This window comes from Mustela erminea, chromosome X, assembly GCF_009829155.1.
Source record: "Mustela erminea isolate mMusErm1 chromosome X, mMusErm1.Pri, whole genome shotgun sequence".
Taxonomy (NCBI): Eukaryota; Metazoa; Chordata; class Mammalia; order Carnivora; family Mustelidae; genus Mustela; species Mustela erminea.
In genome coordinates this window covers 40,186,871-40,198,116 of record NC_045635.1, presented here as the reverse complement: position 1 = coordinate 40,198,116, position 11,246 = coordinate 40,186,871, and the positions used below count along the sequence as shown (strand labels likewise).

The following is an 11,246-nucleotide window of genomic DNA, read 5'->3' as shown; positions in this document are numbered from 1 at the left end:
GCTGGTTCTAATTCTGGAACTGTTTATAGGGATGCCCCGTGTTGGTGTTGGGTCACCAGAAAGGGAGAGGGGCCAGCTAGTTCTAAGAGTTGTTAAATGTGTCTCTTGTATTTCTTTCTTTAGATAGGGACAGGGAAGGGCTGGTTTGAGCAGGCCCTGCTGTCTGCTTTTGTGCTGAGCTTGAACCCTGGGCTGAGGATCTCAGATGCCCATTCTTATGCAGGCCACCCTGCCTGATTTGAGGTAGCAGTGATGCCCATGTGGGGCCTCTGTGCTACATCAGAGAGAAGCAATTCCTACGAGGTGCGTCAGGGTTGATGTTGGGAGCCTGGTGCTGATGGGGTTTTGGAACAGAGGTGACGTTCAGTGGGGTGGAGTCCAGAGCCGAAGACCAGGAAAGAATTCTTGAGATGTCTTTGGTGCAAAATGGTGGTTTATTAAAGTGGGAGAGGACCTGTGGGCAGAAAGAGCTGCTGCCCTGGATTGTGAGGGGTCGCTGATGACATATTATGGGAGGTATGGAAAAAAGAACTTTCATATGCAGAAGACTCACAGGATACTGAGGCCTTGCCATTGTCAAGTTAAGGTTGTTTTTCCATCTAGCAAGGCGTTAACATGAAGATAGTTGGGAACTTCCTGGAGGAACATTACAATCTGCCCACTTCAAGTATCTGTCTATGGGCTGCAGGTTATAAGGACATTTAACTGTGTCTACATTTCCTTTTGGGCGCTAGGTTATTCATAGAAATGCTTTGTTTTTGTAGATCCCTAAGACATTTGTCAACTGAGGCAGACACATGTCTTGCAGGATTGTGATCGCTACACTTTTTTTTTTAATCTAAAAAGTTTTTTAAAAATTATTTATTTGACAGAGAGACAGAGAGAGCAGGCACAAGCAGGGGGAGCAGCAGAGGGAGAGGGAGAAGCAGGCAGAAGCAGGCTCCTTGCCTAGCAGGAAGCCTGATGGTGGGGCTCGATCCTGAGACCCTGGGATCATGACTGGAGCTGAAAGCAGACGCTTAAGCCACTGAGCCACCCAGGTGCCCCTTTTAAATTTTTTTTAAAAATTATTTATTTGATTAATAATAAAAAATTATTTATTTATGTGATCTCTATAAGTTTAACTATGTTTTTCCTTTCCTTAGCTTTAGGCTGTCAGGAGTGCCCGAGGAATGTCAGCTATATCCCATGGGGAGGTGTTGTGCTTCTGCTTCAGCTTCTGCTCTGTCCTCAGCTTGCCTTCTATTTCCTTATCATTGCTGCCCACACGGAAGGAAGAGACCGGCTGTGGCCCTTGGGAGACATTCTCTGGCTTCCGGGAGTCCCCAGGTGGTCTCCTTAAGACTTGCTTTCTGCTATCTCCCATATCTTGAGTGCTTCCTATTAAAACAGGAAGGTCTTTGAGAGGAAGAGGACTTAACAAACTCCCGTGGATGCATACCGGGTACAAAGAGTCTTTTCTTAGCAGTTCCTGTGGCTAGATTTGGGGATGATGGCTGATGAAGGATGAGATGGGCAGGATCAAGCCTTGCCTCCATCATCCTTGAAGCACACCCCACCTTGTCTGCCCCAAAAGCCTGTGAGTTGGGGGACTTTGTAGGGTTTGCCGATTTCAGCTCGGGGCCATAGGTGATTGCTTGCCCTGTGACTTTCTCTGCACTCACATCTCTGCTTTATTCTTCAGACCCTTGCCAGGATGTATGTGCCTCCTTCTGGCCTTTTTGCTGACCCGTATGCTGAGAACTCACCCAGGGGAAAGAAAGCCTCACAGATTGGGTCTGGAGTTCCTAAGAAATAGGGTTCCTTAGTACTTGTTTCTCAAGGTCTAAGGCCAAGATACAGAAAGGTTCATTCATTACCTTCCTTGACAGTAGAAATAGCCCTGGACGTTCGAGTTCATTTCCTTTGGCCTGCATTCTTAACAGTGGAACGTGGAAATCTTTCAGAAAATGTGCAGTTTCTTTTCTTCCTTCGTTTCTGGAAGGAAGGCTGGGCCAGTAAGAGTTCACCCCGCCTTTTTGCTCTGTCAACTTCAGAGTCATTCTTGGTCTTCTCACAAATGTTGTCTCTATAGAGTAACTTTGAGGTTTCGGGAGAACGCAGGCTGGATCAGAGTTTAGAATAAGAGTTTTGGAAGAGGGGCGTCTGGGTGGCTCAGTGGGTTAAGCCTCTGCCTTTGGCTCAGGTCATGATCTCAGGGTCTTGGGATCAAGCCCCCAGCCCCACATCCCCACATTGGGTTCTCTGCTCAGCAGGGAGCCTGCTTCCCGCTTACCACCCCCTACCCCCCCCGCCTGACTCTGCCTACTTGTGATCTTTGTCTGTCAAATAAATAAATAAAATTTTAAAAAACAAAGAGTATTGGAAGAGAGGGAGCTGGTGCAGGGGCCATTCATGAAGTCACACTTGTTAGCACACTTGGACACTCCCGCCCCACATGAATTATTCATTTTGCTGCCTTCGTTGATAATAGCCACAGTGTTCAGGATCTCAGACTGTCTTGTGATATATCCTTTTGCTAAAAGGCTACATATCAGCAGTCTCATTGGATTCAGAAGCCAATTCAGCATGCCGTGCATACCATTTGAGAAGAAGGGGGGATCTGGCCTGCTATGAAAATGTCATGCATGCTTAAAATGGCAAAAGTTTGTTGCAAGCCATGACTGCCAGTACGTTTTAATTCTTGTTCTGGAATCTTCAAAGCAAGTTCCATTGGAAGGGTTTTCATTTTCAGTAAGAAAACTCGCCGAATTACTTGGTTTGTTTTTTAATATCGAAATTGGTAAATTGGGAATGCGGAATATCCAAAACATAGAGTGAAGGCAGTATGTGTATTTTTTTAAATTGTGGGAAAAAAAAGATACCGCTAACATGGAAAATTTACCATTTCAGCCATTTTTAAAGGTCTATGGTACAGTAGTGATATCTATACACATGATTGGGCAACAGACCTGTAGAACTTTTCCATCTTTTTTTTTTTTTAAAGATTTTATTTATTTATTTGACAGAGAGAAATCACAAGTAGATGGAGAGGCAGGCAGAGAGAGAGAGGGAAGCAGGCTCCCTGCTGAGCAGAGAGCCCGATGCGGGACTCGATTCCAGGACCCTGAGATCATGACCTGAGCCGAAGGCAGCGGCTTAACCCACTGAGCCACCCAGGCGTCCCCAGAACTTTTCCATCTTGTGAAACTGTAAGTCTGTACCCATTCAACATCTCCCCTCTCCTCCTACCCACCCCCAGCCCCTGGCAGCCACCTTTCAGCTTTCTGTTATGAGGAGTGTCTTTGTGCCTGGCTTATCTTACTTTGCCTGATTGTAGCATGTGACAGGATTTCCTTCCTTTTTAAGGCTAAATAATACTCCATTGCCTGCATAGACCACATTTTATTTATCCATTCATCTGTGAAGGTAGTGTGTCCTTTCGTAAGGGGTTCTTTTGAAAGCTTTTCTTGGGAGTTAAAGCAAAAGAACCCCAGGGAACATAGAAAAATCCAATTTGAGTCCGTCATGCTGAGCTATAGCACTTCTGTGATACCTCCTATCAGACCTTCATACTGGCCAAACTTGGAATTTCCTTAAGCGGAATTCTAGCAAAAGTGGTTTAGGTGCACCTTGCCCCCAATACCCCTCCCTCCTGTCCCCACACACACTCCTCTTAGAATTAAAAGTCCGTCAGACTGGCCTTAGGGAGAGGGTGATAAATGGTGGCATTTTCTCCTCAAGTGGAGCTTCACTGACCCTCTAGAGGAAAGAGATAAGGGGAAAGGGGTGTGGTGGGAAGGCAGCTGTAGCAGCAGTGAAAGGATGGCTGACCTATGAGCTCATTAGGGTTAGTAATGGGTTCTCTCTCTGGTCTCTCGATTTTTCTCACACATCAGCTTCTCTGGAGTCCAGCCCCAACTCAAAGTTGAAGCAGCTCTGGCTAGAGCAAAACCACACCAGCAATCTGCTCTGTGGTCTGGGTTTAGTCTAAATGTTACCAGAGCACCAGAAGACAAAGGTTTGACTTGAAAGAACAAGCAGCATGGTTCGGGAGACTGAATTGTGCCGTGTTACTTTCGTTTTTTCTTGACTTTGGTTCTTCCTCTAAGCAAAAGGAGGAGGCAGATGGGGAGGCCTGATTTGGGTTGTGGCTGGGCTCCCTTGTCCTCACAGATGCTATGGCGGCAACAATTTCCTGTCTTCTGCAGGTACGAGTTGTGAGGCTGAGCCTTTCCCCCTCCCTGTCCCTTTATTATTCTTGGATAAGGGTGAGGAGCAACAGAGGGTGGGAGTCCCCGTTTAACTTTTCTATTTTTTTTTTAAAGATTTTATTTATTTGACAGATGGAGATCACAAGTAGGCAGAGAGAGGAGGAGGCAGGCTCCCCGCTGAGCAGAGAGCCCGATGTGGGGCTCGATCCCAGGACCCTGGGATCATGACCTGAGCCAAAGGCAGAGGCTTTAACCCACTGAACCACCCAGTGTGCCCCCCCCCCCCCGCTTTACCCTTTCCCTGTTGCCAGCCCCACACGCAGAGCGAGTATTCTCCATTCTGTCACTGAAAATGCCTTCCCCGCACCGGCCTACACTAAGGGGACTGGGGTAGCACCTTGCCTGTCTCTGGAACTTCTTGGCCCTCCTCCTAGGAAAGCCCAGCAGGGTGCTGTTGGGTGGGTGAGGGCAAGAGAAAAGCTTCTGGAAATCCCTGGCAGCTTTAAGGAGAGACCTAAGGTGTCAGGGGGGAAATGCTTGTCTGCTTAAAATATGGCTCCCTGGAGACCCCCAACCCATGGCACGTCAGCCATGGTGGCCAGATATTGGGGGGGGTGGACAGGGAAGACTTAAGGGCCAGGTGTGTAGCTCTGTAGCAATGACCCCTGGCTCTGGTCTGCTTCCTAAGATGGATGCTGGGGAGGAGGTACACACTCAGGTAATTGGTCAGGAAGGTTGTCGGCTGACTGATTTTCAGATGTGAGTCAGGTGAGGGCCCTGATGGATCCCTTCTCCAGGGTGAGGGATCACTTTGGGATGGAAGTCAAGGACTTTCTGTTTTGTGGGTGACAACTTGGACACGTGAAGAAATATTTTTAAAACATTTTTAGTGAATGTGTGTGTATGGCCTGTGAAAATAACTTTATACTGTTGATTCTGTCTCCTCACATTTTTAAAAAGATTTTATTTATTTATTTGACAGAGATCACAAGTAGGCAGAGGCAGGCAAGGCGGGTGGGAAGCAGGCTCCCCGCTGAGCAGAGAGTCTGATGCGGGGTCCATCCCAGGACCCTGGGATCATGACCTGAGCCGAAGGCAGAGGCTTTAACCCACTGAGCCACCCAGGCACCCCCGTTTCCTCACATTTTTTAATGAAAATCTCCCAAGTCTACCACAAAGTTGAAAGACTTTTATCATGATCACACATATGCCTACCACCTGGATTAGTAATAGCATTTTAACATACCTGCTTTATCAAATATCTAACCATCTAGTTGTTCATATAGCCATGCATCAGCCCATCTTATTTTCTGATGTGCTGAAAAAAGGGTTACCCCTATATGCTTCTGCATTATAAGTTCAGTATTTGTTTTTTAACTTTTTTAGGTAAAATTTATATACAGTGAATGCACAAATCAAACGTGTAGAGTGCAGTATTTTCTTTCTGTCATATTTTATATAACTAAGCTTCTGATTCTACTCATAGAATTTCTATAAATTATTTAAGAAGTGCAGTTTTTAAAAAAAATGTAGATTTTATTTATTTATTGACAGAGAGAGCTCAGGCTGGGGGAGCGGCAGGCAGAGGGAGAGGGAGAAGCAGACTCCCTACTGAGCAGGGAGCCCGATGTGGGGCTTGATCCCAGGACTCCCCGTGACCATGACTTGAGCCAAAGACAGACATTTAACTGACTGGGCCACCCAGGTGCCCCTGTGCAGTTTTTTTTTTTTTTTTTAAGATCTGTTCTTTCTAGAGAGAAGAAGAGAACATGCACGCACATACACATACGCACACACATGAGTGGGAGGGAGAGAATTTTAAGCAGACTCCCCACCCAGTGCAGAGCCTGATGTAGGGCTCAGTCCCTCAATCCTCAGATGATCTGAGCTGAAACCAGCAGTCAAACCAAGAGACGGATGCTTAACCGACTGTGCCACCTAGATGCCCCAGGAAGTAGTGTTGAGAGTAGTTGGGAACGAGAGCATAGGAGGAAAAGATTGTAAAGATTATGTTCACTGTAACATGAAGTTTGTTCCTTTATTGCCTCTGGCCCTTCTCTTAGTTCATTTCCCCTCTCACCCCCCTCTTCTCCTACCACACACTGGGCAGAGAAGAGAATAAAACAATGGATTGGTGAAGATTTTGTGTTTTTTAGGATCCACAAGTGAAGGGCTGGCTAAGAAGTGACTCCTGGCTTTTGCCCTCTGCCTGTTGGCAACCATTCTCTTCCACTGTTCCTTTTCTTAAGATATTCAAGGAGACACTATCTAGTCCACATAGTTCACAACCAACAGAAACTGTTCCTCCATTTGGTGTGGCCATTCTGTGAAGTCCCAGTAGACTGTTGAGCGTTTACTTGGGGAGAGAAGATTTGGGTATGTGATGGGTCATGAAAGATCAGGATAGTCTATGTAGTGAGAGTTCACTGGCAGTGGGTAGTTAGGGAAGGGTCCTGGACGAGTACCTGCTTTGACATGGTTCTGTGTGGATGGAGAGAAGGGGAGAAGGCTTTTAAGGTCCCTGTGGATCGCTCACAGCAGGCATGGTTTTTCCGTCCATCCCGGAGAACTGATGGCAAATTTGAGGAGGTCTTGACAGATAATGCTGGAAAGGTCAGTCTTCACGATTATGTTGGGCTTTAACCGATGGATAATTTTTAAAAGGCTTGGACAGGGACAGTCTATAGTTCCCTGGATTTGTTTCCATTTCTCACCTGTGGTTAACAGAAATCATACTGTACTAGGGCTTTTTTTTGGGGGAGGGGCCCAAAAATGGTATTCATTTCCCAATTGATTGTTTGGATAAAGAATTTGTGTGAGCTGTTTCCAAACAGGTCGATGAGACATGATGATCAAGAAATATGCGTGGCATAAATTTTTGATCTGAAGGTTTCAAGGCAAGTGTCCCCGTTTCATGAGAAGATGGAAGACTTGTGCTCCTTTTATTAATGGGACTCTGGTCTCTCTTGAAACCACAAACCAACCAAAAAGGCCCGGCAGCATTTCTTGTGTATAGTTACTCATCTCCTTAAATGTTGCAAAAACCCGAAGGGATAGGAAAACCAGAAAAGGGGAGGGTGGAAGTTGGTGATTTCGGAAATCCAGTGACTAACTGCTTGTGCTGACTAATACCAGTGGACTCATAATGAGTAACAATAGTGAATTTAGAAGGGATATAAGTAGAAGGAGAGCTATTTAAAGGTTGCTTTAATACCAAAGACCGCTGAATTGGTCCCACAAGTAAGTAAGTAAGATTCCCTTTGGGAAATTTGGAAATAGTTCATCCAGTTCGCCCCTCCAAAGTTCTGTCTCTCCTTTATCTCCAGGAGTCATCTTGAGGAAGTTAGATACCGGTTCTTGCAAGTATGGCTCCTTTCCCACTTGGCGTCTTGGGGGGAGAATTCTGGGCACATGAGCTTGCTTTTGTGGTTTTGCATTGAAGAAACGCCAGGGGTGTCCACTGAGAAGGAGAACGACCAATTGATTTTAAAAAAAATGTTGGTAGTGGTGCCTGTGAACTAGAAATAAGGGTTTGCTGGAATTTATTTTCTCAGTTTTTGTTTCTAATCCTGGCATAAAAATACAAGACCTGACCAACCTGTCCTTTTCAATCGCAATTTTTAAAGCTGAAAATGATAGCAGATAAATAAAGCAGCAATACAACTGACCAAAAGGTGCAAAGATGGGAAAGTCTATTGTGGGATTTCCAGTTATCTGAGTGTCAACCAGGAAATGTTTCTATTTTTTTTTTCTTTAAATTGTTGTTGAAAATGTTTTTACGTGTTCATTTTCCTTGAAACTCCTTTTTCCTAATTCCGCTTGATGCTGAGATGTAAAGGGACTGGCTGTCATTTCCTGTCATGTAGGGATGTAATAGGTTGTGTTTTTATTTATTTATTTTTTGAAGATTTTATTTATTTGAGAGACAGTGAGAGTGAGAAAGAGAGAGCATGAGCAGGAGGTGGGGCAGAGGGAGAGGGAGAAGCTGGCTCCCCACTGAGCAGGGAACCTGATGCAGGCTCTACCTTTGAGGGCTCTATCTCTGAGGGCTCTATCTCTAAGATGGTGACCTAAACCAAAGGCAGACACTTAACCAACTGAGCCACCCAGGTGCCACCCCCCCATTTTATTTTTATTGATACTAATTATTGACTGGTCTCTTGTACTAATTAGACTTAAAATCCCTGAGGCCAAGGCCATCATGTGGGTCATTACATTACCAGCACCCACCTAACCACATGCCTAGCACATAGTAGTAGGCACTTACTCGTGGATCAAAGAAATAAAATCATGAATCCTATATTAAAAATGGATTTATCTAGGTAGTGTCTTGGGGATTATGATATCTTATAGGATTTTTTCTTGAAAAGGATCTCAAACTCCCTTAAATCTAGAACATGACTGCCTATTCAGTTTTAAGCTAAAATCTTTAATGAGTCTATTTTCTCATTGCTTTTTTTTTTGAAAGTTTAATTATTTATCTTTAGGAATCTCTGCATCAAGTGTGGGGCTCGAACTCATGACCCAGAGGTCAAGTCCCATGTTCTACCAACTGAGCCAGTCAGGTGCTCCTCCCATTGTTTTTTTGTTATCTTTTTTTTCTCTCAGTATTTGGGACTGCCAGGCATTTAGGTTACTCATGCATTTTAGAAGTATATATACAAATAATATATGATTTATAATCTATATAACATAAACATATATTATAATTATATATGGGTATTTCCCCCTTTTAGTATAAGTAAGAAAATCTCAAAAGGCATGAATTTGAACAGCATGAATAGAGATGACAAAACCTCAGGTTTCCCCAGAGAAGATATTATCTGAAGGTCTTTGAACAATTAATTGAATGGGATATTTATTTAAATAAATTCAAGTCCATAGGCAAGTTCATGAGCAATTTTGCTTTTTGACGTAATCTAATGGTTTAGAAATAATGAATTGAAATTCTTGTTAAAGCATATGAGTTTCTCTCACTTTAATTTCTTCAACATGAGAAAGCATATCCTTGCACGTAAAGCTGGAGATAGTTTAAGTAATTTTGTCTTAAATTTAGCAGGCTTATTTTTCAGCTAGAGGTGCAGAGAGCAGAGTCACGAAATACCATTCCCTCCAAAGTGGTGGTTAATTTAGATGAAGTTTTGGAGCAGCAGAAGAAGCATACTGTAGAGCTTGGTGCTGTCTTTAAGAAAAATCTCATCTAGAAATTTTGCTTTCACAATTAGAGCAAATTGTTTCTATAAATAAATAGTTTGTAAGATCCAATTTGGTTATTGTGTTCTATCCTTTATAGATTTTGTTGCTTATCCGAGAATGAGAAACAAATAGAGGGATTTATATGGACATTTGGTTGAAGAGGTGCCTTGGGCTTTTGTATGCCACCTTAAATCTAAATTATGGGCATTTCGTGTTTTTATATCTGTTGGTTTGGGCTGCGGCCAGGTGTTAAAACCATTGTCTCTGTTCTGTAGAATCACTATTTCCAGTTCATTCTGAAGTACTATAAATGTTCATCCTGTAACATTCAGAGATCGAATGCTTTCCAGTCTTATCTAAGTTCAGAACTTCAGAAATAGGTTAGTGAACAGCATGACTCTATTTTCATTTTGATATATAAGCACCCGCAAAGGGGTTTAATCCTTTAAAAAAAATTCACATTAGTGATGCTTGAAATATCTTTCCTAAAATCAAACTTCAGAATGGAATGGAACTCAGCGTTTTGGGTTTATTCTAGCTTCTCAGCAGAGAGCAGTGGCAAGGAGTGCGGGTGACAGATGTTTTGCAAGGAGGTTACTGAATGCACCAGGAAATGCTGCAGATAAATACGATTGAAGTGCAAAAGCCATACCGTACTGGAGCTGGTGGACTCCTTAGGTATTTGCAGGAGGATGGGAAGTGTGTGTGTGTGTGTGTGAGTGATTTTGTTATTGTTGTTCTTGTTGTCAGTTTTCTTAGAGAAAAAGTGGGGAAGGGCAGAGGGAGAGAAAGAGAGTGAATCCCAAGCAGGCTCCACACCCAGCACATGAGCCCTGTGCAGGCTCCCCAAGGTTGGGAAATTTCTTTCTTTCTTTAAAATATTGTATTTATTTATTTATTTATTTATTTATCAGAGAGAGAGAGAGAGAGAGAGAGAGAGAGCGAGCGAGCGCGGGAGCGCGTGCGCAGGTGAGCACTGGCAGGCAGAGGCAGAGAGAAGCAGGCTTCTCGCTGAGCAGGAAACCTGATGCGGAGCTTGATCCCAGGACCCCGAGCTGAAGGCACCTGCTTAACCGACTGAGCCACCCAGGCGTCCCAAGGATGGGAAGTTTTTAATGTCGGTCACCACTGAAGGGCATGGGTTGCTTCAGACTGTAGAAGAGGGTGTGGCACAAAGTAAGAGCTTAAGAAATGTGTTGAATGATGGAATTCATTAAACCTTACCTTAAAATTTTGGAATGCTAATGAAGCATGAATCTTGAAAGAAGACATTTCAAGAAAATAAGGCAAACATTGTTTTATGTAGTGAGAGTCAAACCATAGAAGCCATTGTACAAAGATGGTGCCCATTGATGCTATGAAATAGCCTCAAAAAAAATTGCTGTCAGGTGTTGATGGAAGGGAGGTGAGAGGTGTCTCTGGTAACTGAAAAAAATACGGCGCCATCTAGTGGAACCATTTCACTAGTGGTGTGTTGTTTTGTGTTAAATACTTTTAGAAGATTTAGGTTCTTCATAAAATCTATAACTGATTTTCTTTCTCAGAGAGTGTTATTTTTTAAAAGATTTTATTTATTTGGCAGACAGAGATCACAAGTAGGCAGAGAAGCAGGCAGAGAGAGAGAGAGGAAGAAGCAGTCTCCCTGCAGAGCAGAGAGCCCGATGTGGGACTCGATCCCACGACCCTGAGATCATGACCTGAGCTGAAGGAAGAGGCTTAACCCACTGAACCACCCAGGTGCCCAAGAGTGTTATTTTTAAGATTTTATTTATTTATTTGAGAGAAAGTATGAGTGGGGGGAGGAGCATTTTACTCCCTCCCCCAATCTTTTTTTTTTTTTTTTTTTTTTTTTTAAGA

General features: G+C 43.7%; 1 long non-coding RNA gene across 1 annotated transcript in view; it reads left to right on the top strand.

The window, feature by feature from the left end:
* The first annotated feature begins 3,408 nt into the window (after positions 1-3,408).
* LOC116582780 overlaps positions 3,409-11,246 on the top strand; it is a 43,017-nt gene continuing 35,179 nt past the window's right edge. The window contains exon 1 of the long non-coding RNA XR_004282516.1: positions 3,409-4,190. This is a non-coding gene — a long non-coding RNA (uncharacterized LOC116582780). The remainder of the gene's footprint in view (positions 4,191-11,246) is intronic.